Here is a 26609-nt window from a genome sequence, read left to right as displayed (position 1 = left end):
ATGAACAAACCAGGGTAGCACCATTCCGACACCCCAGCATATGATTCCGCTGCAGCAGCGGCTGGCTCGTAAGAAATAACTGGGACACTGCATTTATGATTTTCTTTGGTTTACAAATTAAGCGTGGTATTTAGGAAATCCACTCATTATGCAATGCCTTCCATGTAACCGATCCTGCACTTTCTTTTAGGCTTTACTAGGCCCTAGGCTGCTGCAAAGTCATGTTTTTTCCACGCAATGGCGTAACATTCCCTGTGGGTTTCAACCTTCTCAGGTAAGCCCGACCATCCCACCACACCCCACCTCCCCCAAACATCCCTCCACCACCGCCGCCTGCCCGAAGGACAGTGTTCTTCTCTGAATAATGAAATGCAAAGGAAGCACCAGAGCAGTAAGAACCCAGTTGTGCACAACAGCTGTGCACCAGGGTGCTCACAGCCATCCCAGAAGCCTGCGTGCACGTGGGTGGTGGATGTCTGCATGAGTCACCCTTCACAGCATGGCAGATGGCAGCAAACAGTACAAGTCCCCCCACGCAGTCAGGAGGTGTTTGCACAACAGTTTGCACTTTGATTTCTCAGTCGGGTTCGCCAAATGGTCACCGTGGCTGAGGTTTAGAGACACCTCGCCCCCACTCAGCTCTGCGGCATCAAATGGCATTTCCGGTTCGAGGGTCCCAGAGCACTATTCCTGCTCTGCACGCTCTTCTATTCCAGGAAAGAATACTCAGCTCATACGTCTTTAGTTTAATTTATTTAAAGGTTTCATGAAGCTCAGACAGCAAACACAGAGTGCCATAAAACAAACTTTAAAGGGACATAAAACACTAAGGTGTCACACACATGCAAACACTTAGCAAAGCAAATGAGTAAATCTTTTTAAAGCATGAAAGAGGAACACTTGTATTTCTCCAGTGTTACAGTGTTGCGTACTTTAGGACTAAAAAAGTGGAAAAGGAAGAAGTAAATAATGAATTTCCTTAACTAGTAAAAGATGCTTTTGTGGTAGTAATACGATGTAGACAGTTTTACATGCAAGATAGTGTGGATTTATACATTAAAGTCTACTAAAATATATATTTTTTAATAATTGTTTCTGTTAAGCCATGGCACGCCAGCTCAGGCGTTTATGTTTAAGCTTATTGTCCATAACATATAATGAGCCATTTTGACAAGGGTGGTAGTGTTTTCCTATATTCACTCCGGCACCTACAAGCAGGGACTCATTATTTTTCTGCCAATGTTTGTATGCACCAACTAAAATAACAGGGGTCTAAATTATGGTTCTGTGAAAACGGACCTTGTCTCGTAAGGTTATGGTTTCGTCACGATTTTGGTGATGTTGAACCGCATTTGGGGCCATATGTATGAAGCCTTTTGTGATTCGCAAAGGCCGAAATTCGCAGAATTTCGGCCTTTGCGAATCGCAAACGGCCTTTTTGCATGTTTTGGGACGTATGAAACCTTCCCAAAATAAGGAATTGCAAACTTGTGCGATTCCTTATTTTGCCATAGCATTTAGGGAATCGCAATTTTGCGATTCCTTAAATGCTATGTATGTAGCATTTTTGGCTAGCGAATTTTGGTTAAGGAATCGCAAATTACCACCAACTTGTAGTTGGTGGTAATTTGTGATTTCTTGTAAATATGCACAATTGTGCATTTGTGAGGGTGGCATATGACGCACATACATGCCCATTGGGCATGTATGTGCGCCATATGCACACACATGTAATTTACAGGGGTGCAGCAGTGTGCCCTTGAGACACCCCTGCACCCTTGCAAAAATTCTCAAATTGCGATTAGCAATTTGCGAATTCGCAATTGGAGAATTATTTGGAAATCATTCCTATGGGCCTCCTGGCCCATAGGAATGCATTGGAAAATATTCCTTAATTGTGAATTCGCAAAATGCGAATTCGCAATTAAGGAAGCTTAAGGATTCGCAAAATAAATGCTATTTTGTTCATACATACCATTTTGCATTTCCTAAATAGCGATTCCTTAAAATTCGCTATTTAGGAAATGCAAAATAGTTTGATGATACATATGGCCCCTAGTGAGTTCGGCTAATATGGAGTGAATTTGTCACGTTAACTAGCAAGTTCATTACGTATTTGGAGATTTCGTCTTGAACATGGGTTCCATTTTGTTTGAGTCTCCATTTTGTATTGCCATCACGCAGGCCGACGAGTGTGGTCGAACGAACGAAGCGGCCCTGCCTTCACGTATTGGTATACATTAACATGGTCTTTCTTGACTTCGAGGTGAATTGCAAGGATCCGATTCCTTCACCTGAAACTGACCCTGCCGAGTCAATTTCCCTTGGTTTGATCGTTGTCTGAGATTGCCAATCACAGTTCAGGACATCGTTAACTTTTAGTCTCCTTACACATGCCTTATCTTGCTCGCTATCAGTCATTGTTTCCTTTTCTATGCTCTTTATTACATGCATTGTGCCTTTCAATTATGGGTTTGTCCGTTTTGTGGAGATTGGATTTGGGACATTCCCAATGATTAACTTTGGGTTGGGATATTGCAAATTGAGCTTTTTTGTCATGTGATACTTTGTTTGAGAATGTACCCCATTGGTTAGAATTTTGCGCAGTGGGTGTATGTTCGAAATGGGAATATCGTGTATAAAAGGAGATGTCTTGCTCTACAAATTCGAGCAGTCTCCTGAAATATACCATGCTGTATTTTTAGGATCACTGTTACTGGCTGCAGCTAATAAACTTGGTCTCTGACGCCACCCAGAAGTATTCCGTGTCTCTGTATACCAAGACAGATGAATCCGAAGACTTTGGGCGTGCCCATGGCGCCGCTGGGTTCTAAAAACCCAGTTCTTCAGTTGGCGCCCAGCGTGGGGCGACTTCAGCGGTACCGGTCCAAGCCCGAAGATTGTGAAGAGCTTTGTGAGGAAATTCTGGAAGAGGGCCCCCACTTCATCGACCCCGGCATGTCGAATGTGGACTGACGGTTTTTGCTGCGAGGCTTCCCCTTTTCGACGGCTGTGAAGGACTGCTGCCCTGACTGTCGCCTCTTGGACCCTTTTGTGATGATTTGTAGAGCGAGACGATAGACGGTCTTCTGGTGGCGTGACAAGACATTTTGGTTAAGTATAAGTGGGTAGCTCCCACAACTTGGTTTTGTTTCTTGGGTTCTTTGATTTGGTTTTTGCAAATACCAAAGCCGAGGGGCTCGTACATTTGCGAGTATATCGTTTTTGATAACCCCTTGAAGTTTGAAGCTAGATTAGTGAGCAAAGATGCCTGGTCTTAGCAAACTTAGGAAATGGTTTTGTTGTAGTTGTAACAGGGATTCCTGATTGGACGACTCGTGTCCGATACCTCCGGTTCGACCTCCGACTTATGAGCTCTATTCAAAGCATGGAGTGGGTCCCATTACGTATAATGAAATATGGGTCCACTATACACAGAAAGATGGTGTCTTACGATGGCCACAACATGGTAGTTTCGAAACAGATATTTTAAATACTTTGGAAGTTGCTCTATTTAGGAAGAATGCCCGGCCGGCGATGTTTGACTCTTTCCGCCTCTGGCGTAAGGAAGCCAAACAGCGAGAAATTAAGCAAGCTAAAAGAGATAGGAAAGAAAATAATATGTTGATAATGCAAGCTGCTAGGCAGTTTAAAGAAGACGAAGAAGATTGTGCGATTGAGGTGTCGGATAGACAACATTGTATGGCCATTGATAAATGTTATCCGACTTTGCCACTTCTTCATCCGAATGTGACTAAAGACCCTGAAAAGGATCCTTTGATGTCGCATTTGTTGAGATTACCACCCCCTTATGTGCAGAGTGCTATGACACCTCCACAACCCCCAGTTGTTCAACCCCCTGCTGTTGTTCAGTCACCCATTCTTCCACAGTTGGCTCTCCCTCATCTGGCGCAGCCTTCTCAAGGGCCGCCAGCTTTGCTTACAGCTTTGCCTCAAACTCCTTTGCCTTCGACTTCCTTTTCTACTGACCCTATGTCTTTGTTGCCTCAAAACACTTTGTCTCCTGTCCTCATGTCGACTTCTTCTCCTTCTGCTCGACAACGAATGACTGAGACTGTTACTAGCCTTTTGTCTCCTTTCTTTGGGTCACTGACCCCAGTTTCTGTAAGGAAACAAATGCGTAGTCAGCTCCCGAGTTCCGAGGAGCAGACAGTGTTAGATCTCCTTGCTCGTAGATGGGTTTTGAATACCTCCAGGTATGATCTATGAATGGTTATGGATGTTTTCCTACAGTGGGAGGCACCAAAACAAAGGTATGTTTTTGATGTTATGTGTACTTTCCTCCGTGAAGAATGGGACAATACTGAATTGGGTCCGATTCCATCGGAATTACTTAATGTTCAGTCTGAATTTGCTAAAGGGATGATAGTGGGTCCCGATGTTGAGGAAGCGGTAGAGACACTTCTTGCGTTTAGGTGTAGACTTCCTTCTCAGCCGTTGTTTGAACCTGACCCTTCTGTTAGGAGAAAAGTGAAGCAGTATCCGATGAGAGAGGTTCCCCATGTATGGAGAGAGGCAGTTTTGGCTGATGCCGCTCAAGGTATTGTAGCTGCGCCAGCTCATTTTCAGCGAGTTTGGGTACATGTTCATTGGAAGAGAGCTGAAGTTCTGGCTCTTAAGCAGACTTTGCCTGACCCCCGTAAAAATCCTGCAGGTTATTATAAGGAGTTGTCCCAGACAGTTAATGCGTGTGTGATGAATTTAGCTGATATAGATATGTTGTTGGGGAATTTAGTCCCTCAACCTTTGTGGGCGAAGATCCATCACGAGGATCATGCAGTAGAGTTAGGAGATACGTGGGCTAATATTACTGCTGCAGATGGTCGACAGGTAGGACCTGAGCCTTTAGTTGCATAACTCCCTGTTAGGATTATTGCTTTAATGCAGTCTTTGATGCCTCCTATGAGAGTGAATTGGGATAAGTTAGCAGCATGTAAGCAGAAGAAAGATGAGAGTGTGTCTGATTTCTTCACTAGATTTGAGGAAACATTCCTCGATCATAGTGGTCAGGATATGAGTACAGAAGGTGGTCAGCGGTTGTTTGTGGATAAGTTTGTGTATAATTTGCTCCCCGAGCTTTGTAATAAGTTAAAGGACTCTGAGAGTTCATGGGCTGTTTCTTCAGCTGCCCAGATATTGGCTACTGCACAATATTATGAGAACAGAGATAAAGATGAGAAAGATAAAGCAGAGAAGAAGACTAAAGAATTAAAGACGAAGGTTCTTTTACAGCAGGCATATCCACCTCGCCCTAATCAGCGTCAGTTCCAGCAACCTTTCCAGTTTCAGCAACCTCCACAGTTTCAGAGATTGTTGCAGAAGCCCAAGTCTTTTCCTCAGTGACTTCCGGTAGGCCCTAATCAGTGTGCTTATTGTAGAGAGGAAGGTCACTTCAAGCATAGTTGTCCGATTCTGTTACAATGTGCGAAAGGTACGTCTGGTGTGAGAGGTCGTGGTGTCCATAAAGTACCTAGGGGTAGGGGACGTGGTGTGCTCCCCCAGAATGGACATTCCTTTCCCCCTCAGAATTCTATGAACTGTTTTGATCAACAGAATGTTTTGTCTGGTCAGTCTGCTCAATATTACGCTTATGATTATTATGTTGAAGGTGAGAATGCTGATTTTAATGATAGCTAGGACAGCCATAGACAAAGAGAGGGAGTAGTGTCAGTTCCAGTAGACCAGAGTGGACCTTATGTTGAAGTGATTACATCAGGTGTGTCAGAACCTTTTCTTTTGGATACTGGTGGGGCGAAGAGTTCTATCATGCACTCTAAACTCCCTGGCGCACCTTTGTCTGGCTTGACGAATGTTTCGGTATTATTTTCTGGCGCCCCAGTTCGTAACCCGGTTTCTTGTCCTTTGTCTCTTTCTATTGGGCCTTGTGAATTGGAAGCACCTCTTATTCTAACGAAAGGTTGTGGTGAGAATCTTTTGGGTTTGGACTTGTTGAAGAGATTGCATGCGACATTGTATTGTTCTCCTTCGGGAGTACATCTTACTTTGGGTGAGAAAGTGATTTCTCCAATGTATTTGTCTAAAGATCGGCTTCCACTGGAATTGCGTTCTCTCCCTGATACTCTCTGGGCTACGGGTCCAAATGATGTTGGTCTTTTGCAGATTCCACCATACGTTGTTACCCTCAAGGCGAATGCTAAGTTACCTTGCATTCCTCAATACCGAATCTCTAGTGATGGTGAAAGAGCTCTTTTAGCGATTATTTATGATTTGGTTGAGAAAGATGTGATTGAAGAAACAAGAGGTAATGTGTGTAACAGTCCTGTTTTGCCTGTTCTTAAACGTACTGACTCTTCTCAGCCACCTGTGTACCGGTTTGTGATCGATCTTCGAGAGGTCAATAAGATTGTTGTGCCACAGTTTCCTGTTGTTCCGGACATTACTGCTTTATTGACTATGATCCCGGCTTCAGCTGCTTGGTTTTCTGTTATCGATCTGAAGAATGCTTTCTTTAGTATTCCAATTGCTGAAGAGAGTAGAGATATTTTTGGCTTCTCTTTAAGAGGCCGAAGCTTCCGGTTTAAGCGTGCTCCTCAAGGTTATTGTGAGAGTCCATCCATCTATAGTCAAGCATTGAAAACTCAGCTTGATACTTTTGTTTTACCTTCTGGTGTGACTCTTATCCAGTACGTGGATGATTTGTTGGTTGCTGCTGATGATGCAGAGATTTGTAAAGAAGTTACTCTTTCTTTGTTGCGACATTTGTCTGACCTCCATCATAAAGTGTCACTTTCAAAGTTGCAATATTGCCGCCAAGAAGTGACCTACTTAGGTCATCTCTTGTCGAAGTAGGGAAGACGATTGACCCCAGAACGTATACAAGCGATTGCGCAAATGACTGTACCATCCACACAGAGAGAAGTGCGTGCTTTCTTGGGTATCGCCTCGTATTGTAGACAGTGGATTCCAATTTTTTCTTTATTGGCGAAACCTCTGTTGGCACTTACTCTTAAGGATACACCGAATCCTCTTCCTTGGTCTGACGAATGTCAGAGAAGTTTTTCTGAATTGCGTGATGCGTTGTGTTCTGCTCCAGTGTTGGGTACCCCCGACTACAGTAAGCCTTTTACGCTTTACGTGCACGAGAGAGAGGGTTGTGCATTGTCAGTGTTGACACAACAGTTTGGAGACAAGCAACGCCCATGTGCGTATTTTTCAGCTACTTTAGATCCGGTAGCTAAGGCGTTGCCTAGTTGTTTGAGAGCTACAACGGCAGCAGCTGTTTCTATTCGACAGTCTGCTGGTTTGGTATTGGATAATACATTGATTGTGATGGTCCCACATGCAGTGGATACCTTATTGAATAAAACGAAGACTCAACATCTTACTAGTGCGCGTTTGTCAGGTTATGAGTTGACGCTTTTGGCTAGTCATGTACACATAAAGCGATGCAACACATTGAATCCAGCTACGTTGTTGCCGATTTCTGTAGAGACAGAAGTTCAGGAACAGCATGATTGTTTTCTTCGGACAGAGGAGGAAACAAAGGGTAGAATTGATCTGAAAGATACTCCTCTTTCGAATTCTGATGGTACCTTATGGGTAGATGGTTCATGCTTTAAGCTTCCGAATGGCGATACGACTGCAGCGTATGCGGTTACGACATTACACACGATTGTTGAAACTGCACGTATTCCACAGAATTCAGCTCAAGCAGCAGAGTTGATTGCACTGACGAGAGCGTGTGTGTTATCGAAAGGAAGGAGAGTGACTGGGTATACCGATAGCCAATATGCTTTTGGTGTTGCTCATAGTTTTGGACATTTGTGGAGAGAGAGGATTTCTTACTTCTCATGGTGCGAAGATTCAGCATGGACAATTGGTGAATGAACTTCTTGAGTCACTTACTTTGCAGACACAAGTTGCAATTGTGAAATGCAGTGCACATAAGAAGGTTACGGATGATGTTGGTCGTGGTAATGCGTTTGTGGCTGAAGTAGCGTGAGAAACGGCGAAAGATGTGACGAGTCAAATGTATGTTGCAGGCCCTGCGAGATGGGTTCCAGAAGGAACAATGTGTGAAGATACAATAGAGAGTGTGAAGTCGATTCAGGCTGAAGCTACTGAGAAAGAATTGAGGGTGTGGAGAGAGACTACGGGAATGTTGGATTCGACTGGCTGTTGGATTGAGTTGTCAGAACACCAGCGATGGTTGTTGCCCGATGCGTATGTGCTTCCAGTGGTTACGATGACACATGGATTGGCTCACATTAGTTAAAAGCTGCATGATTTGCTTGATGCATAATTCTGGCAAGGGAACCCCAACTCCAGCAGGTCATTTTGCTTCTCCAACGTATCCGTTTGAGGTTCTACAGTTGGACTTTATTCACATGGAGAGATGCAACAACCTAAAGTATGTCCTTGTGGTTGTTTGCGCCTTTTCAAGATGGATAGAGGCTTACCCCCTTAAGGATAATACTGCCTTATCTACAGCCAAGGTTTTGTTGAAGGAGTTTTTCCCTAGGTTTGGATTTGGATTTGGATTGCCGAGAATGGTATGGAGTGACAACGGAAGTGAATTTGTGGGTCAGATTATGAAGAAAGTGTGTGCAGGTTTGGGAATCAGGCAGAAATTTCATGCTGCGAATCACCCCCAGTCAGCTGGTTTGGTTGAATGCTATAATGGCACTCTTAAGCTTAAATTGGCTAAGATACAAGAGAGCTCTGGCCTTGCATGGCCCGATGCTTTGCCATTGGCACTTTTGTCCACAAGATCGACAGTACATTCTCGTGTGGGACTTAGCCCATACGAAATTGTCTTTGGTCCCCCGGGAAATGTTTGGGGTGTGCCGAGGCCAAATAAATATAGTGATATCGAGTACCCTATGTTGGTTGATTATTTACATGATTTGACTGCTAAATTGCGTGTTCTTCACCAACAGGTGCACGATACCTTACCTTCAGCCTCTGTGGATGCAGGTCACTCGATTCAACCTGGTGACTGGATACTGATCAAAAATTTTCAGAGGACGAAGAATCTCGAGCTGAAGTGGATTGGTCTGTTCCAAACTCTACTAGCGACTCGAACAACTGTCAAAGTCTTCGGCAAGAAAAACTGGGTGCATGCCACCCACTGTAAGAAGATTCCACTGCCCCTGTCCTATGACAGGTGTTCTAGAGATGGTCTTGCCGATTCAGAAAGCGAGAGAGTTGTGGAGTTTGTCCCCTTTAGTGATGCGCATTTGAAATTGACTCAGTCGGAACATGCGGATGGCGAAGTTTTACAAGAAGCTGTGCCGTCTCATTTGAGACTTGATACTACCAATCCAGAGACACTTTTTCAGGATCAGACTGTGTCTGGTAAAGAAAGCTATAATCTACGAAATAAAATGGCCAAATAAAGATTAATTTTTTTTGTGAATTATACTCTTTCAGACAGAAGACTTTTTTGTCTTTTTCTTTTTTGAACCACCATCCGGGTTCAGCTGCAGAGTCACGGTATAAGTTCTTAAGGGGTGACCCGCGTATTGACAAAAGGTCTGTGGTTCTGGGAACGTCTAGGAAGCCTGGATGCACACTTAAGTGAAGAAGGAAAATTGCCGTGAGCAGCACGTTAAAGGATGGAGTCTTTTGTAACTGATAGAGTTGTTGAGAAAATAGATTTTAAGATGATATTGTGTACATTGGTTCGTAACATGTTTTATTATATTGTGTTCTTTTGTGTTTTTAAGAATCACATTAGCTTGTGTGGGTTGGATTGTATATGCTACATCACTGATATCTGCACCCACCACTCAACCTATGCTTTCTTCTACTACTGTTTCTTTGCACCAATTTTATACGTTGCCTGAACATGAACAGATAAGGAGATCAGAATTTGTTAACAACTCATTTATACAGCTGTTGCATCAACAACAGTTGGTAGTCAATACTACAAATTGTTGGGTATGTGGTCTTTTGCCTCATACGACAGATAGAGGTATGCCATACCTGGTTTTGCCTTTTTCTTCCAATGGGTCTGTATGGGCTTTTCAAACTATGTTCATCTATGCGAATGAGGTAAATCCTTTGCGTTCCATGAGAGATAATCCGAGCAACAGTGCCTTGATAAAGGGAATAGTAGATATGATCCGAGATATTGATGCATACAATGCTATCCCTAAGGATGAGGAACAGGATTATATTGGTTGGAATGTCACTGGATATAGCACTAGTTTGACAGAGAAGGAGAGACGAAAAAGGTCTCCCCGATTTGGATCGTACCCCATCGAGGCCACTTTTGTTTACAAGGTAATGGTCGAAATCCGAGAGCTCAGCTAGGTGAGAGTGTATGTGCTCAAACCTATGTTTATGCATCTCAGACTTCTCCTCCATTTGTGCCAGCTAAAGGTACATATTTTGTTTGTTATGATAGAGCCTACGCATGGTTGCCACCTGATTTTTCAGGCACATGTTATGTGGCGTTTTTGCTTCCCCCTACATACACGGCTGCTATGGATTATCACAGAACAAGATATGTTAGAGGTGTCTTCGATCAGGAAGATACCGCAGCATAGGAAGTAGGAGATTTTTTCAAGGGTTTCCTACCCTTTTGGGGTCCTATGGCCAATAGCAGGAATATAGGACAGCTTACGAGAGTGGTTGAGGCCACCATAAATGAGACTGCGGGTGCCCCCTCAGTAATATTACAGTGGAGCTTCAAGCTGATCGTGTTATGACATTGCAGAATCGTATTGCGTTAGATGTCATACTTGCAGATCGAGGAGGGGTATGTAAATTGATACAATCCAGTTGCTGTGTTTACATACCAGATAAAGCCCCGACAGTATACCAAGCCATTTCTAAATTGCATAAGGTTTCTGAGTCTATTCATGTAGACGAAGGAAACTGGTCGTTGATTGGATGGTTTTGGGGACTACTGTCCAAATGGGGATGGAAAGTTCTGATTTTCCTTGGTATGGTTTTAGCTATTCTCTTCTCTTGCTGTCTTTGCATCCAGTGTGCTCCCGCCGTTTGTAGTCTTTGTGCTACTACGTGTGTGCGGAGACCTGTCTCTAGAGAAGTAGAAAGTAATAGGATGATGCTCCAACAACACCTTGATGGTCTGATGAAGATTGATATAGACCTAGATTCAGATTAATGTGAGTTTAAGTTATTGCCTACGTAATGGCAAAAGGAGGTCTGTGGTTCTGTGAAAACGGACCTTGTCTCGTAAGGTTATGGTTTCGTCACGATTTTGGCGATGTTGAACCGCATTTAGTGAGTTCGGTTAATATGGAGTGAATTTGTCACGTTAACTAGCGAGTTCATTACGTATTTGGAGATTTTGTCTCGAACATGGGTTCCATTTTGTTTGAGTCTCCATTTTGTATTGCCATCACGCAGGCCGACGAGTGTGGTCGAACGAACGAAGCGACCTGGCCTTCACGTATTGCTATACATTAACATGGTCTTTCTTGACTTCGAGGTGAATTGCAAGGATCCGATTCCTTCACCTGAAACTGACCCTGCCGAGTCAATTTCCTTTAGTTTGATCGTTGTCTGAGATTGCCAATCACTGTTCAGGACATCGTTAACTTTTAGTCTTCTTACATATGCCTTATCTTGCTCGCTATCAGTCATTGTTTCCTTTTCTATGCTCTTTATTACATGCATTGTGTCTTTCAATTATGGTTTTGTCCGACTTGTGGAGATTGGATTTGGGACATTCCCAATGATTAACTTTGGGTTGGGATATTGCAAACTGAGCTTTTTCATCATGTGATACTTTGTTTGAGAATGTACCCCATTGGTTAGAATTTTGCGCAGTGGGTGTATGTTCGAAATGTGAATTTTGTATATAAAAGGAGATGTCTTGCTCTACAAATTCGAGCAGTCTCCTGAAATATACCATGCTGTATTTTTAGGATCACTGTTACTGGCTTCAGCTAATAAACTTGGTCTCTGACGCCACTCAGAAGTATTCCGTGTCTCTGTATACCAAGACAGGTGAATCCGAAGACTTTGGGCATGCCCCTGGCGCCGCTGGGTTCTAAAAACCCAGTTCTTCAAAATTCCTTGGTTGGTATTTTTATAGGTACAGGTATAAAACATTAAACTATGATTGTTACATCTCTGACTGAGAAAGCACCACAAATGTAGCAAACACTACGTATGTTTAGTAGCATGTATTTTTAGGTCTCGCCTAGCGTATTGAGTAAGCAATCGCTATGCGAGAGATATAGAGAGCTGCTCAAGGAAAGCTTACCAAGGGGCTTTTCAATGCAGATTATGGACATTGCATGCACTCCATGCGCGTGCACAAACCAGCCACGTCACAAACCACCATTTGTCTGTGCCTCAGAGACTTCAAAGCTGCCGCTCCCCACCCCCCCATCAAACTTCAAAGGAATGCGCTCCCCGCCCCCACCAACCCCCTCCACAGCAATGCTGAGAGCTTGTTAATCCTCCTTGTGATAAAACCAGCCGCTGCCGCTCCCCGGGAAAGTTTGCTCAAGCTGTCTCCTTCACTAAACCCCACCTCTCGGTCTTGTTCGTCTTCACGTCTCATCCTTTCTTTTCAGCGCCCCTCTCATTCACCCTCCGTCTTCTTCACTTCTCTCCACTCCCTTGTCATATTTTTTATTTAAATCCTTTCTCTCATTTTATTCTCTCTTCTTGTTTCCCTTCTCTGCGTTCCTCTCCCCTCGCATCTTCCCCCACCCGTACTTCTGTTCTCTTTTGCTTTCTCTTCCGTTTTCTCTTCTTACCTCACCTCATCACTCTTTCTCCCTCTTAGTCTCTTTCTTTCATGTATTACCTTGTCTCTTAAATTCCTTTATATTTCCTGTATTCCCCATTTAATTTTATTTCCCTCATCTCCTTTTCCTCCCCTTGCCTCTCTCTGTTTTATTTCCATGACTTTTTCTCTAGTCGCTCCTCATTTCGCATCGTTTCCTTTCACATTTTTCTCTTCTTCCCATCCACACATCCCTGAACCTAACTCCCAATCTCCTTTCTTTCCTGTAGGTGTTATCCTGTCTTCTCTCCTTCCATCTTGCAGAACTTCTTCTGTCCCCTCTCTTTTCATTCATTTTTTCATTCTTCCTCTCCTTCACCCTTCTACCCAACTCTTGTCTCGCGAACTCCTACAACCTGTGTCATTTCATTGTGCATAGAAGTGATCTGGTCTCTCCTGTGTTAGAGGGTTTTAAGCGTAGAAATGATTGAAGGCCCAGTGTTTTCACAATCAGGTATCAGACTTCAGTGCCTGGCGGCGTTTCATACGTAGGCGCTATAGCAATGTATGCAGACGCTTGTTTATTTCTGCAGTGTGTCACTTATAAAGTGTTAAATGTAGAGGCCGACTAATTTTCTCAGCAGCTGGGGAATTCCTAGTCCGACTAAACTGCCTCCTTCCCAGTGGCTATAATATACTCACTATCAAATTTGACAAGAGCTCTTTTGGACAGTTAGGTGCTGAGTGTACGATCTGTCACAAGGGCCTCTGGAATTAAACGGTACAGGAGGACCCACGGTCAGGCTAACTCAATCAATTACCAGAATACTGCAGCATATCATTTGACGGTATACGCTTGTTATTTTATCAATTTATTAAAGATGCAGAATATATAGCAGATTATGGAATATGTGGCAAATACAGCAAATTCACAACTATACCGGAAACACCACAGATTAAACCGCATAATTAGTGACCCTGATCATAACACGACTTGCAGGATTTGCTAGCTCTGATATATGGAGGATAATGGATGTTCTGAACTCGTAAGAAAGTAGGTCTTGTATTTAAATAAATAAATTACCAAAATTATGAGAGACATAACATGCTCAAAACCTTTTCTTACTGTCTCTAGCCCCCCTTTCTATCTTCAATCATCTCTCACTTTGCTTTGTTCTCCCTCCAAGTACCCCCCTACCTCTCGCTTCTCTGTTTCTCCTTCTGTCTTTCTTACTCCTACCAATCCGGTTATTGTCCTCTTCCACCTACACCACACCTCACACTGCTGCACGCCACACACTGCTGCATGCCACACACTGCTGCATGCCACACACTGCTGGACGCCACACACTGCTGCACACTGCACACTGCTGCACGTCACACACTGCTGCACGCCTCACACTGCTGCACGCCTCACACTGCTGCATGCCACACACTGCTGCACGCCACACACTGCTGCACGCAATACACTGCTGCATGCCTCACACTGCTGCACGCCTCACAATGCTGTGTGCCACACACTGCTGCATCCCACACACTGCTGCATGCAACACACTGCTGTATGCCTCACACTGCTGCATGCCTCACACTTCTGCACGCCACACACTGCTGCACGCCACACTGCTGCATGCATCACACTGCTGCACACATCACACTGCTGCACACCACACACTGCTGCACACCTCACACTGCTGCACGCCTCACACTGCTGCACGCCACAAAATTCTGCATGCCACACAATGCTGCACGCCACACTGCTGCACGCCACACACTGCTGTACACCACACACTGCTGCACGCCACACACTGCTGCATGCCGCACACTGCTGCACGCCTCACACTGCTGCATGCCTCACACTGCTGCATGCCACACACTGCAAGAACACCACACACTGCTGCACGCCACACACTGTTGCATGCCTCACACTGCTGCATGCCTCACACTGCTGCACGCCTCTCACTGCTGCACGCCTCACACTGCTGCGTGCCTCACACTGCTGCATGCCTCACACTGCTGCACGCCTCACACTGCTGCACACCACACACTGCTGCACGCCTCACACTTCTGCACGCTGCATGCCAGACCCTGCTGCACGCCTCACTTTACCACTCTACTGCCCTCACTCACTCTATCGCCCTCCCTCACTCTATCTATTGCCCTCCCTCACTCTATCTATCGCCCTCCCTCACTCTATTTATCACCCTCCCTCACTCTGTCTATCGCCCTACCTCACTCCATCTATCTATCTATCACCCTCCCTCACTCTATCTATCTATCTATCTATCTATCGCCCTCCCTCACACTATCTATCTATCGCCCTCCCTCTATCTATCCCCCTCCCTTTATCTATCACCCTCCCTCTATCTATCGCCCTCCCTCCCTCTATCGCCCTCACTCTCTTCCACCCACCTCCTTCTCTTCCACCCACCTCTTTCTCTAACTCCCTGTTCTCTTCTCTTCTCCCGTGGTGATCTGCTGCTCTCTTCCACCCTGCCTCCTTCTCTAACTCCCTGTTCTCTGCTCCTGTGCTGATCTGCTGCTCTCTTCCACCCCGCCTCCTTCTTTAACTCTCTGTGCTCTTCTGCTGATCTGCTGCTCTCTTCCACCTCGACTCCTTCTCTTACTCCCTGTTCTCTTCTCCTGTGCTAATCTGCTGCTCTCTTCTACCCCGCCTCCTTCTTAAACTCCCTGTTTCTTCTCCTGTGCTAATCTGCTGTTCTCTTCCACCCGCCTCTTTCTCTAACTCCCTGTTCTCTTCTCCTGTGTTGATCTGCTGCTCTCTTCCACCCACCTCCTTCTTTAACTCCCTGTTCTTTTCTCCCATGCTGATCTGCTGCTCTCTTCCACCCGCCTCCTTCTTTAACTCCATTTTCTTTTCTCCCGGGCTTATCTGCTGTTCTCTTCCACCCGCTTCCTTCTTTAACTCCCTGTTCTCTTCTCCTGTGCTGATCGCTGCTCTCTTCCACCCCACCTCCTTCTTTAACTCCCTGTTCTCTTCTTCTGTGCTGATCTGCTGCTCTTTTCCACCCGCCTCCTTCTTTAACTCCCTGTTCTCTTCTCCTGCGCCGATCTGCTGTTCCCTTCCTCTGCCTCCTTCTCTAACTCCCTGTTTTCTTCTCCCGTGCTGATCTGCTGCTCTCTTCCACCCACCTCTTTCTCTAACTCCCTGTTCTCTTCTCCTGTGCAGATCTGCTCTCATCCACTGCCTCCTTCCTTAACTCCCTGTTCTCTTCTGCTGTGCTGATCTGCTGCTCTCTTCCACATACATCCTTCTCTAACTGCACACACATACATACAACCATGCACACACACACACACATACAGCCACACAAACACACACAACCACACAAACACACCCAACCACACACACAACCACACACACATAATCACACCCAACCACACTCAAGCACAACCCCACACACAACCACACACACACAACCACACACACACAACCACACACACAACCACACACAACCACACACACAACCACACACAGCCACATACAACCACACACACATACTACCCCACACAGCCACACAAAAACACACACACCCACACACATCCACAACCACACACAAAACCACAACCACAACCACACACACAACCACACAACCACAACCACACTCAACCAAAAACACACAATCACACACCCAACCACACACACAACCACACACAAACACAACCACACCCAACCACACACACCCACACCCAACCACACACACACAACCATACACACACACACAACCATACACTCCCAACCACACAACCACACACACAACCCCACCACACACAACCACACATAACCACACACACATACAACCACACATACAACCACACACAACCACACAGACAACCACACCCAACCAGAGACACAACCACACCAACCACACACACAACCACACATAACCACACAACCACACACACACAACCACACACACATCTACCTATCGCCCTCACTCTATCTATCTATCTATCGCCCTCACTCAATCTATCTATCTTTCGCCCTCACTCTATCTATCTCCCTCACTCTATCTGTCGCCCTCACTCTATCTATCACCCTCACTCTATCTATCTATCGCCCTCACTCTATCTATCTATGTATCTATCGCCCTCACTCTTTCTATCTATTGCCCTCATTCTATCTTTCGCCCTCACTCTATCTGTCTATCGCCCTTACTCTATCTATTGCCATCATTCTATCTATCTATCGATCGCCCTCACTCTATTGATCTATTTATCCATCGCCCTCACTCTATTTATCTATCGCCCTCACTCTATTTATCTATCGCCCTCACTCTATTTATCTATCGCCCTCACTCTATTTATCTATCTATTGCTCTCACTCTATCTATCTTTCGCCCTCACTCTATCTATCACACCACCACAGCATCACTCAGGGGCAGCACAACATCACTATGCTCTACCATAGCATCACTGAACGCCACATCATCACTCGTCGCCATCACAACATCACTCAGCGCCACCACAGCATCAGTCTTTGCAACCATTCAACAACAACTGGTTCAAATATGTTCTCTCAATGTTTCAAGCTTTATTACAAATGTCAAAAAAATATGTTAATATTTCACTTCTTTTCTTGGATTTTCATAACAATAAAATACACTGAACATAATCTTCACAAAAGTTATTTACAAAAGTTTAAGCTATTGCCATTATAAATTACAATAACTGGTATTTACGTATTAATTATTAAAAAAAATTAAAAGCCATTATTATTTGTAAAATCAATACATCTAAGTCACGTAAATACAAAACATGTTGCATTACATTATAGGTGTCACATTTGCAAATGTTAAAAGTATTGGCATTGTAAATGACAAAGCTATTAATTTTGCTTTTTTCAAAGTCAACACATTAATAAAAAATGTGTAATTTACAAAACCAATTGCTCAAACTTTCCTAATGCGAGACCTATTGCATTGCAAATGCTTGTTCACTTTGCACACCCATTTGTAAAAAAACACATACACAATTGGGTAAAAATATCGAATTGAAAGGTGCCTAATTACCTATTAGCTACATGGTCCTAGTTATAGGGCACATAGACGCCGACTTGGAGCATGCTCCCGATCACAAACAAAATGATGCTCTCCCCTGCACAGAAATGAATTAAAAATGTGCTTCTGCACTAGAGAGAGAGCATCAGTGAAAAAATATAAGGAGCTGTGAAAAAAGCAGAAGCTGTTTTAATACTGCCACTGTGTCAGAGGAGGATGCCGTCTGTGATAGGGTGCTGGAGGGTACATCAAGGTTTTTGCGAGTCTCTGAACACCCAAACAAAGGGCAAAGTCTGGGGATGCACTAATTGTTTCCCATTTCTTTAGTGGTGTAGAGTTATTGTCCCTGCCAATAACCCTTTAGGTTTATGCACATGAGTATGTGCCCACTCCCATGACATAGGAGCAAAATGTGTGCACAGGCAATGGATATTACAGAAGTCGTTCTGCAGGCTTCTGCAGCTCCTTCAACAATAAATATGTGCCATGGGTGTTGAGCTTCTTTGGCACTTCTGTAATGCATACCACACCAAAGATGCTAGAGTCAAAAAAGATATGTCATCGGCAAGTATGCAAAATGATATGGATAGGTCACTTCTCCCACTTGTTCTTGTGGCATGCTTTAATATTGGTGACCTATACACACCCAGGAAGGCGAATACCACCTTGGTGGAATCAGACACTGGGCAGGAGTTTTATATAAAATGAATTGGATAATAGCAAGGATCCAGATTCTTAAAAAAATTATCTCAAGCAATGTCCTTAAGGTTTACCTCTTTATCAGCAGGGCGCCCATCGATATGATTGAAAACATGTCACATGGATGTCAGCTGAATTGTAATGAATCATCCTTTCACTTTTACCTATCCAACATGTTTCAGCCATTATTTATGCCCATATGGGTCATCGGCCTTCATCAGGGCTTCACTTGGTTTGGTATACCTGCCTATATTACATTGCATCTGTGCATTACACTAAGGAATGCAAATGTGTAATTTGACCAACTTAGTTTGGATTGGTACCCCTCATTTTGGGTTACTTTTGTGACATGATGAAGTGGCTCTGCCATGTAGCCACACACTCGTCAAGAGTTTGGAGCCACAGTCGAACTATTGGTCTTTCATCAGTCATTGACCCAAAAGTAAACCTAAGTGAGGGTGTCAATTCAAATCAGGTAGGTCAAATAACAAATTTGCCTTCGTTAGTAAAATAGTGGTGCAGTTGCAGGTGCCAAATAATCCATCATCTGCTTCAAAAGCAGCATATTGTGATTAAAACAATTGTTCTTAACTCAAACTAATCCAAAGTTACTAAATAAACAGCAATATGTATTGCCACAAAGTGGAATGCCTTTCACAAACCTATCTGTTGCTTATTGCTGACAGGTGTGGCTTTAGGGTGGGGTGACTGGTGCGGCCACACTGGGAGCTAACCTGGAAGGTGGGGGGCACTGACTTCAGTGGGGGTGCTTTAAACAAATGAAATTATTTGAGAGTGGCTATGGAACAATGAGGGGCAGTTTTGCTAGGTGGTAGCGAAGGCAATCGATGAGGAGGTCACTGGGTGTGGGAGCCAAAAAAGATTGTCACACCAGGTATCACCAGCACTAAAGCCAGCCCTTATTGCTGTACTGGGGTGCTAAATAAGTCCTAATGGTGTGAAACCTTTGTCCAGAAAGTATTTGGAAGTGTAACAAAATAATAAATTAATATTATCAAAAATGTGCCGCATTATGTCTCATAACTTGCCTTTTATTACCACATAATTTAGCCCACCATGCGGCATAATTTGGTCCTCCTCTGCCACATGCTTTCAGTGGCGCTGAATACAGTAAAGCTTGCAAAATTGCTCATTAATGCTGAACAATATTGAAAGCCTAAAGTAGTTTGCAATGATTCTAATAAAATGTGATGTACTCTTTCATAAATCACATATGCTCTGCAATGTCTTCGATATGTGTGGTGTTTGTGTGCTGTATCTTGAAAAAGATGGCTAGATAAATGCACATAAGTGGATTCCATACCAGGAACAGATGCAATTCTTAGTGATTAAAGAATAGCAGAAATTGGTTGCTTTATCCTAATTCCACTAAAGAGCACTCTGCATTAGCCGTATGATGTATATGCTGCAAATAGGAAAAAATTTGCTCCTGGAACGCACAAATGGGTAGACAGAAAAGTGGTGGAGTTATGAGAGGGGGTGACAAGGTGGCCACAGTCATAATGAAGTGCAATAAGTAAGCAGAGTAAAATAAAGTCAGCGAATATGTATAATTTGTATAACCTTTGTCCCTAGTCCCTAAAGATATTGTGCAACAAATCAAAAAATTAGAAAAGCTGATCTAGTCTACTTTAATGGTTACAAACTTAATGCAACAACGGGACTAAAAGCACATACTGCAAATATGTGTGAGTATCCAACATGTATCAGAGTATAATCATCAGTGGCGACTGGAGGAGAGTGGTGAGGCGGGCAAATGGGAGGTGGGTGCCGGTGCATGTTGGGTAACATAACATCAAGAAAATTGCTGATATGCATTACATTATCATAATCATTACATTATCATTAAAACAGTAATCTATTGCATGTCGGCGATTCGGTGCACATACATTAAATATATTGAAAACATAAAAAAAAGAAAAGAAAACTCAATTACCTTGCGGCACCTCCGCCCTCCCGTCCGGGGTCCCTTAACCAATCCTGGTGCCGCTCTAGGATGAAAGCAGCACCAGGATTGGATGGAGCAGGCTCTCTCAGCACTCCAAAGAGCACTGGAGGCCTTCGCTCGGCCTCAACCCAGCTGTCCAAGACAGTAGTGTTGAGAGGTTTAAAGTGCGCATGTCTGGCTGGCTGACGTAAGACAGCCGGCCGGCCAAAGATCACTTGCACTTTAAACATAAGTGCTTACCATACCATCTTTCTGCTGCTGCTAGTCAGCAGTTGCCCGCCCCGTCCTAACACTCAGCTTGGGGCAAAGCTATTAAAAAACAAAATGGCAATACATTAAATGTATTACCGTTTAATTTTTCATCTCTGGAGCTTGAGGGGCAATTCAAACAGGGGGACATTTCAATCATTGGGGCGAAGCTCCTCCGTCTTAATTAGGCCTGGGCTGGAGCTTCCGTTCCGCTGGTGGAATTTGGGTAATGTCACGTTCCACGGAGAACGTGGACATGGCAAAAATTCTGCGATCTGCTGCTTCGCAGAATTTTTTGCTTGTTCGCGCTTGCGTGTTCGCAAGATATTTCCTTCTGAGCATGCAAACAGCATTCTCAAACAGGAAAAAAGGATTGCAAATGGGTAGAACAAGCAATTCCACGTGTTCGCGGAAATCTGCGTGCTCGTGGAAATTGTTTACCGTTTTGCGAAGTTTTACGTCGCGCGACTACGCAAATTCCTCCCACCCCTAGTCTTAATGGAGAAATCACCCCTGACAATCATGGTAAGACATCTTTGATGGTTAACACAGTTGCTGGAGAGATCTGTTTGTAATTGCTAGTCACAGGCTTTAAGGATCGTAAAATAGCTTAGAAGGTTAACGTGTTTGCTGCCTAGAATTTCATATAACATGTAGGTCACATTTTGTATTCTAATATGAAATAGCACAGTGGTTTAACTTGTTTGTCATAGTAAAATACATTAGTGAGTAATGCAACAGCTATATAAGAAACTGGAGGCATCATTTTGAATTTCTGCAAGTTTGAAAGCACAGGTTTGGCATTTAGAACTTGATATATTCTGTTGGGCAGCAATAAACACTATTTAAGTATCTTAAAGCAATTCAGTGTCTATCGTTCATGTATAAATGGTTAGGTTGAGTGTAATTACAACCTCCTGACATACAGACACACAAAGATCTATGTGTCTCAAAAAGAAATAGAGCTTCAGTAAGTCAAATCACTTTCAAATCGCTGCTTACCTCTTGTCATCTTCTGGAGTGATATGCTGAGCATCTCTTTATTTGCTCTGATTGGATGATGATATGTTTTGCACAGGGAGAGCTCCCCTTGCCATCCAACAACAGCTACTCCAGAGGCCAAAAATCAAACAAAAGGAATTAGTGATTGATTGTGATGTGAGCTCTTTGCAGCTGTTTGATAAAGTGGAGATGAAAAACAGTCTTCCATGCAGGGCCTACTTTGTAAAAGAAAGAGTGCTGGTGCCCAAAGCTCTGCTCAGATGTCCACAGCAAGTGCAATTAAACATCGGCGGGCAAAATTCCGTGTTAAATCACTACCAGACACCTGCTGCACCTTAATCTTACTCTTGCAGGTTCCAGCTTTCTTCCTTTGTGATGGTGTTTGTGTCTTTCTCCCCCCCAGGTTCAAACACAGAATGTAATTAAGCACTGCCTCCATGCACCCCTGCAGTGCAGGCTGTTGATTCGATAAGTATGGACAGCACTGCATCTGCTGATGTGAGAGCCGAACCCCAATAATCAACTAAACCCCAATTATTCAAGTATCCTAAAATTTACTTCTGCCATTTCGACTCCAGGTTTCCTGTTTCTATAGCGGCAAGAGACAACGCTCTTCATAACATTGAACCCTTTCAATTACCAGAGCAACCCATATAGTAGCTGCGACCACACATTAGTGGACTTCTGCAGAAATCATCGTTTTAAAGACATATTTCAGTGTTCTTAATATAAGTGATACAGAAATTTGCAGTAAATGACTTGTAAGTCCAGAATACAGAACACAGAATCAGAATTCACAATATTAATGATCCCTATTAAAGCAGTTAAATCTCCAAGTTTCTTAGTGTTAAACTCATGTAGAACACTGACAACATCCTAAAGAGAAGAGAGAAAAGTCTCAGGTAAATCGGACAAAGTCTCAGGAGGAAAATGAGAAGTTGCTCCTGAACCCGAAAATCAGGGATCTTTAGTCATATTTTACGCATAACAATTAGTAAAACTGCAAATTCAGCATGACATGATTATGGTTAGATCACATTGGGGAAAGCAAAAGCAGAATCATTACTAAAACACCTCTTAAGAACTACCCATTTGCTAAGGTAAAATAATTATTCCATTCGCTTCCTCAACAACTGCAGTTCAGAGATGTAAAATACAATATGAAACATTCTCAAAGGCCGATACATCATAATCTTCAGCAGTCCTACACCAGAAATTCCTACAGAAGTCCTTAAAACTGATACATCTGTGGAAAGGCCCTCATTACATCAGCACACTAAGGGGCATATTACCAAGGCGGGCGATATGTGATTATCGCCGCTTTAGCAGCCGTTTTCGGCCGCTAAGCGGAGATAATTCTATCGCCCTATTAGCAAGCTGTTAGCGACAGCTTGTAGGTGATAGCGAGCGGTTTGGGGCCTGCTTTGCATGTCAGCAATATTTATCGCTAATGACATGCAAAGTGGGCGTACCCAACCTGTTAGCGACTGAAAGCAGTCGCTAACGTCCCTATCGCCTATTAGCAAGGCAGGCGTAGCAATGGAAATATTTGCACTAATCGTGAATATCTCCAAAAACTAACGCCTGCTCAGACCAGTTCTTAGCCATTATATCCAATGGGAGGTGGATATAATGGCTAAGACCCTGTTAGCGATAATGCGTAAATATCGCTGTATTCTCAGCGATATTCACGGATTTCGCCGCTATCGCCGGAAATATTATCGCTTTTGAGATAAACATTGCTAATAGCACGTTATCTCAGTGATGATATCCGGCGATGCGCTGCGATTAAAAAATTGCCGCTAAGCCTACTTAACGATAAATATTGCAAGTTGTTGGTAATATGCCCCTATGTTTTGTGGAAACTGTGAGGAGAGAAAGTTTGCCGTGCTACACTGATTGGGAGAGGGAATGAGCAGGAAGAAGATGAACAGAAAACATTAGACAACGACATTCATTTAATAAAATGGTGTCTCACACAAAAAGTGATAGAAATATACCAAGTTATCAATCACACTTCAAAGCAATATTGTCAAGTGGTTTCAAGTGCAATATCAACATACAACTATATTCATCATTAAAATTATTAATTTACACAAATTATTTACTAACCAAAGTCACAGATTTGAAAAAAATTAAGGAAAACCCTCACTAGGTCACCAAGGCTGTAGGAGCAGCATAAAGCCACTGAACCTTACCGATACACTCCTCCACCAGGACCATGATTTCTATCACCAGGTACAGTTACTCCAGCCCATCAAACGCCTTCTCCGTGTCGGAGAGATAAAGTTCTTCTCATCATTATCCTGCCACACCTCCCAAAGCAGATGGGAGAGCGTCCTCAGGTGATTTGTTGCCGAGGTGCAGCCAGGAACAAACTCAAATTGAGACTGGTGCATCAGGAGTTGGAATTAAGTCTGGAGTCTGGTGGACAAGGCCTACATTGATGAGGGATATTGGGTAATAGCTGGCTCACTGATGCAGGTCCAGACTTGGTTTGTGTATCAAGGAGATATGCTCCCGATTGAATTTGGGCAGGGAAGCTGCAGTGACATAGATCTCTCTAAACAGCCTGCTCAACAGCAGCACTATCAGGGGTTTGGTGATTTTAAAATTCAATCAGAAGACCATTGTCTCCCGGGGTCTTCACCATCCCATCTATAGCCTGGGAAATTTCCTCATCACTGGTATCAGCACCGAGTAACTGTACCTGATCTTGCAACAGTGCAAGGTCAACCAGACAGAACAAGGTCAACAATAAACACCCGTTCCATGGGAGCATAGTCTTGCACCGTCGGGAAGTAGAGGCAGTCGCAGCTCGCATGACTCGGGTGGGGATATCACTCGAGGGTTCGCACAGGGGGGGATTAATTTAAAAATAAAGAAAACGTACCCCCCTCCCCAGGTCCCACACTGCCTGCTCTCCTGGCCGGTCCCACGTTTTCCTGCTGCTTCAGGAGAACAGGAAGCAGGCATCCTCCCTCCCCTCCCCGAAGCCAATCACAACACTGCAATGGCAGCGTTGTGATTGGTGCAGACGCCGCCCAGCTAGGCGCCTGTAGGGAGGCCATGTTCTCAGCCTACATAGAGAAAATGGAGAGTGTGCATGACTGGTTTGGTCTGCCCCAGAGGGCCGACCAAATAATCAGGGCCTACAATAGCGTGCAAGCCACTCCTCCCCAACCCGCCCACCACCAACCAGGCACACCCTCCCACCTGCCCCCAACCGGGCATACCATTCTGCTTTCTTGCAGTGCGAGAAGCAGAAACATAAAAAGGTATTTAAAATACCATTTTATGTTTCTGCTTCTCGCACTGCGAGAAAGCAGTGGGGCGACGCTCCTCCGCCCTAAGGGAGGAGCTGCCCCTGAGTAGAGGGCCATGTAAAAGGTAGGAACTCCTGAAGCATGTTAAACGGGTGGGTAAGGAGCACATTATGAGTGGTCGGGATATCACTAAGGGGCATATTACCAAGGCGGGCGATATGTGATTATCGCCGCTTTAGCAGCCGTTTTCGGCCACTAAGCGGAGATAATTCTATCGCCCTATTAGCAAGCTGTTAGCGACAGCTTGTAGGTAATAGCAAGCGGTTTGGGGCCCGCTTTGCATGTCAGCAATATTTATCGCTAATGACATGCAAAGTGGGCATACCCAACCTGTTAGCGACTGCTTTCAGTCGCTAACGTCCCTATCGCCTATTAGCAAGGCAGGCGTAGCAATGGAAATATTCGCACTAATCGTGAATATCTCCAAAAACTAACGCCTGCTCAGACCAGTTCTTAGCCATTATATCCAATGGGAGGTGGATATAATGGCTAAGACCCTGTTAGCGATAATGCGTGAATATCGCAGAATTCTTAGCGATATTCACAGATTTCGCCGCTATCGCCGGAAATATTATCGCTTTTGAGATAAACATTGCTAATAGCACGTTATCTCAGTGATGATATCCGGCGATGCGCGGCGATTAAAAAATTGCTGCTAAGCCTACTTAACGATAAATATTGCAAGTTGTTGGTAATATGCCCCTATGTTCTGTGGAAACTGTGAGGAGAGAAAGTTTTCCGTGCTACACTGATTGGGAGAGGGAATGAGCAGGAAGAAGATGAACAGAAAACATTAGACAACGACATTCATTTAATAAAATGGTGTCTCACACAAAAAGTGATAGAAATATACCAAGTTATTAATCACACTTCAAAGCAATATTGTCAAGTGGTTTCAAGTGCAATATCAACATACAACTATATTCATCATTAAAATTATTAATTTACACAAATTATTTCCTAACCAAAGTCACAGATTTGAAAAAATTTAAGGAAAACCATCACTAGGTCACCAAGGCTGTAGGAGCAGCATAAAGCCACTGAACCTTACCGATACACTCCTCCACCAGGACCATGATTTCTATCACCAGGTACAGTTACTCCAGCCCATCAAACGCCTTCTCCGTGTCGGAGAGATAAAGTTCTTCTCATCATTATCCTGCCACACCTCCCAAAGCAGATGGGAGAGCGTCCTCAGGTGATTTGTTGCCGAGGTGCAGCCAGGAACAAACTCAAATTGAGACTGGTGCATCAGGAGTTGGAATTAAGTCTGGAGTCTGGTGGACAAGGCCCACATTGATGAGGGATATTGGGTAATAGCTGGCGCACTGATGCAGCTCCAGACTTGGTTTGTGTATCAAGGAGATATGCTCCCGATTGAATTTGGGCAGGGAAGCTGCAGTGACATAGATCTCTCTAAACAGCCTGCTCAACAGCAGCACTATCAGGGGTTTGGTGATTTTAAAATTCAATCAGGAGACCATCGTCTCCCGGGGTCTTCACCATCCCATCTATAGCCTGGGAAATTTCCTCATCACTGGTATCAGCACCGAGTAACTGTACCTGATCTTGCAACAGTGCAAGGTCAACCAGACAGAACAAGGTCAACAATAAACACCCGTTCCATGGGAGCATAGTCTTGCAACGTC

This window comes from Lissotriton vulgaris, chromosome 5 (assembly GCF_964263255.1).
Source record: "Lissotriton vulgaris chromosome 5, aLisVul1.2, whole genome shotgun sequence".
Lineage (NCBI taxonomy): Eukaryota > Metazoa > Chordata > Amphibia > Caudata > Salamandridae > Lissotriton > Lissotriton vulgaris.
The sequence above is the reverse complement of the archived record's forward strand: the minus strand, read 5'-3'. Positions refer to the sequence as shown.